The following is a 4,771-nucleotide window of genomic DNA, read 5'->3' on the forward strand; positions in this document are numbered from 1 at the left end:
TAACCAATAAACCACAACAGTGCATTACCCACTCACTCAATAACACCTTACACAGCCACAATAACAGTTAGTACATGACATTACAATCCTTAAAACGGTCAGCGATATGGTTCGTAAGATATACTGTATACACAGCCACAATAATACATGACATTATTATCCTTAAAATGACAGTCAGCAATATGGTTTGTGACTGTGAGATAGACTATACTCAGCCACAATAACATATCCTTAGAAGGACTGCAATATGTGTCATGAGATATTGTCACAATAAAGTGGGAGACAACCTCAGAATAAATACCAATATATTTTAATGAGATAAGCAGAGGTATAGGGGATCCTCTCATTAAAGGGTCACTGCACCCTAAAATAGGTTTTTTGAGCTGTTGATTGATTGAAAATACTCATAAGTGGTGAACTGTACTATTACCAGGGTTAATATTGACAAAAATCGTGTTTCTCGACAAAAGTAACATTTCGTCTGATTTTGTATTGGAGATATTGCTCTCTCGCGCATACTACCGTTTGAAAACATGCCATGGCATGTTGGTCCAAAATCCTATTGGAATGCTGACGTTGTCCTGCACTTCTAGTCCGACACTACGTCACCGGGTCGTTACAAATTAGGACTGAAACGCCCCAACACCTGCTGCCCTGATTAGCCTACCTGTGATAAGCCATGTCTGCAGCACTCATTCCCAGATTGACACGAAATCACCATGGTTGATTGGTTGCAGCAGTGCTACACTCTCTCTCCAAATTTCAGAACGTCTCGCCCATTTTGAAAGCCGTTTTCAGAAATGTGAAGTGGGTGGAGTATGGGGTGAAGTGACTCTTTAAAGACTCATTATCATCATTCCAATAGTATTTTGGACCAACATGCCATGGCATGTTTTCAAACGGTAGTATGCGCGAGAGAGCAATATCTCCAATACAAAATCAGACGAAATGTTACGTTTGTCGAGAAACACGATTTTTGTCAATATTAACCCTGGTAATAGTACAGTTTACCACTTATGAGTATTTTCAATCAATCAACAGCTCAAAAAACCTATTTTAGGGTGCAGTGACCCTTTAACACCACCACTCAACCCACTCCAAAGCAAAATAAATCCATAATGCATGAAGTACAACCTATTGTATGTTTTATTGATGAGTGTGAGTCACAAAATCTGACTGCATCCTACCAGTAAATTGGGGAAACAGAGCAATGGCTCTCAGTGAAGAGACAGTAAAAGCCAAGTTATAGACTGTTAGGCGTAGTTGTAGGCTGTTATGCAAGAAATGTGGCTTTATAGCAAAGTGAAGTTTGAACACTATACTATAATGGTAAAAATGTCAGAATATCCATAACACCCCAAAGCTTTTTTCATGCCACAAAAAGGTTTTTCCTGCTTTCATGATTACAACAGTTTTCTCTTGTTAAAATGGTAGATATTGTTTTTTTTTCCCATCTCACTGCTTTTGATAGCATCAGATAAGAATAATTTTGTGTTAAGCGCTCTCTTAATTTCTGTAGTTCAATGGACATTTGAGCACAAGAAATTTCATTACTTATAAATGCTTTTTACTGTACAGTATGAGTACATGACATTAAACATGAACTTGAACTTGAACTATACCGTCTTGGTCCCCCAATCCCATACGCCTTCCTACACTTGGTTGCAAGTAAACCTCAACCAGAGTCCTTTTAGGTAAGCCCCTCCACTTGGCAGCCATCTTGCAATGGTTCTTGGGCTTTTTGGGTTTTCTGTCATCTATTCGGGCAGAAATGCGCGTGCACAAGGCATGACACCAACCTTACTCCAGCAGTGAGATCACAACACATGATTGGCACAATTTATTCACAACACACCACATGATTGGCACAATGTATTCACATGTCGACTTTTTTGTCATGGAAGGGGGGGTTAAAGAACTGCCATATTGGCGTTATAAACTAACCCCATGCATTTGTATAGAGGATTTTTGGAGTGCTCTGTCTCCTTATTAGAAAGTCTCTGCCTCAACTTAGTGGAAATAAAGAAGATGCCACACATTACACTCGCATGGGGAAAACACCAAGGTGGACACCAGCAAAATGAACTGAATACAGTACAGTGCATCTCGGTTTTGGTTACACAAACACATAAAATGTGACATGTAGGCCTACCTTTATTTTACTAGCCCATTAAATACATCTCAAAAATAGACTTTGTTGCCATGTGACCACCAGTGCTAGATATAGTTATTCATCCTGCCATGCCATGGCTGTCAGCATTAATGTGACTATCAAACTCTAAGCCAGTGTGACCTGAACACAATGACTCTATTAAAAAGCCATGTCACATTTTCAGTTCATCAAAGTTAATCAAAAAGTATTGCATTATCATTTCAAGATCTAGCTCTTTTAAGGGTGGATCTGATTTTTTTTTTTTACTGCCTCCACCAAGGAGGTTATGTTTGTTCCCCCTCATTCATCTGTATGTGTGCTTATCAGCAGAGTGCACAAACTGTGGGAGCGATTTTCATAAAACTTGGGGGAGTGTTTTATGGACCAAGGATGAACCCATTACATTTTAGAGAGGATCCGGATCAAGTGTCTCATCCAGGATTTCCCCCTACTTAATTGAACATTAGAAGACGTTCAGCATTTTTTTATGCTACAGTACACAGGGTGGGCTATGGGAATGCATTTCTTTTCTTCGTTCTTCTTTCTGATTGAAGTATACTGATCTGATTCTGATTCATTGGGCTGTTGGTCAATACACAGTTTTGTCTTTTTAATTGGCATGAAACATCGTCAAGCAGTGTAGCCATGGTGCGTCTAATACACAGGAATTTACTGTATATGCATCTATAGAGCGTTCAAGCCCTGATGCTTTAATTCTACCCCCCTGTCTAGACTCTATGCATGTTTAAGTGGAATGGACATGTAAAGCCAGAAGAGAATTGCTCTCCGAAAGCGTTCCAAATCCAGATGGGCATATATAGTATGCTTCCTCCATCCAAAGGCACTGATATCAGAAAGCAGAGACAGAAACACAGTACGATTTTCCTCTGGTTTGAAATATGATGACCATCTCAGCACATAAGCTGGCAAGGGGAGGACATAGAGCCTCTCAGTGACTCAATTACAGCTGTAATGAGCTCGGCTGTGGACCGTCCACTCGCTGTGGTATTGCTCTTAAGCTCAGCAGGGGATACAAAGACATCAGACCAAAGTTGTTCCAAATAGGTGTGCTTGCTTTTGCTGAATCAGTTCCATGCTTTTAGGCCATGAAACACACAAATGCACAAATACAGTACTGGAGTATAATTGCTCTTCATAACCTACCAATGAGTGTGTGTCACAACATTAAACTCCTGAGTAGTTTTCATGACCACATTCCATTTATCCAATGTAAATGTAACATTTCAGTTTGAAGACCACCATCTAAAGTATGACCTAAAACTACAGAGTTCCCCTTGTTTTGCAACAATCAACCGAGACAACCCATGACTTCATATGGGTGTGTATGGATTTTGAGATTCAATCAAAACACATTGAGCATTTTATTACCTCAGAGCAAGCACATCTGTGTCCATGATACTGCAAAGTGCTCTATGCGTATGTGTGTGTGTGTGTGTGTGTGTGTGTGTGTGTGTGTGTGTGTGTGTGTGTGTGTGTGCGCGTGCTGAAGTGTGCAGTACATGTCATAATTTATAAAGGAACTGGAATAACAAACACCTGCCCAGATTCTGGGTTTAGCCTTAGTCTTAACAAATACAACTGTGCAATGTGTCTGAGTGAATTGAAGCATTTCATCTGAAAAACACCTTATGAAGTGGTGGAAAAATCCTTGAGTAAGAAGTGTCTTTAGAATGTAACCAATGGTATAGAACAATCCATTCTGTGAGATAAGTTGCATTAGTCTTACACAAGACCTCACCGCTGAGTAATGTAAATACTGGTCTTGCACTCTTAGACGCAAGGTCACATAATGGACATAGCAAACACCCTAGTGTCAAAATGCTGGTGTTTACACAGTTTACGTGTGACACCATGAAATCATAGTAGAATAATGTACCCCATCCCAGCCAGTGTTCTTGGCAGTGCATGTCTGGTTTCATGATGTGGAGAGTGAAACAAAATGTCGAATGACGTTTTTGATCAAAATATGATAATTGCAACAGAAACAGATCCTCTAAAATATACAGAAGACAAACAGAATAACTAAGAGTCATGTATAATGCATGTGCATGTATGACATTTGTGACCGAGTGGCTGTATGCATGTACAGTACAGTTGATATTTTCCTCATCTGCCCAGAGACTGGTCCATTTCTAACTTTGCATTTTGCTGGAACGGTTAAGCTGGACTCCACTTGAATGGGGGAATCCGATGGCTCAGCTATCATAGAGGACTTGGAAGGCACATGCCTGAATCTCAGCTGTTAAAAGCTATGAGTGCCTGAGAGCTCATCTTAAATTTAGCCTCCTCCCCAGTCAGCCTCAAACTCCTCTCTGAGTCAAAACATAACAGGGAGAGCGAGAGACAGAGAGAAAGAGAGGGAAAGAAGTAGATAGGCTGACTCTTGACAAAAAACAGACTGAATTGTTCTTCTGTTTCACTTGGGTGTCTGTTGCTGTGGTCAGAGAGGAAAGGCAGAAATTAACTTCTCAAAGGAACAGTGGTGATAAAGAGAGCAGCTCTGACCAATCCCCCCCCCCCCCCCTCCTCCCTCCCTCCCTCCTGGTCTCACTCACTCGCTCGCTCACACTCACGCTCACCCACTCTCTGTTGCGCGTA

This window comes from Sardina pilchardus, chromosome 12, assembly GCF_963854185.1.
Source record: "Sardina pilchardus chromosome 12, fSarPil1.1, whole genome shotgun sequence".
In the NCBI taxonomy this organism is placed as follows: domain Eukaryota; kingdom Metazoa; phylum Chordata; class Actinopteri; order Clupeiformes; family Clupeidae; genus Sardina; species Sardina pilchardus.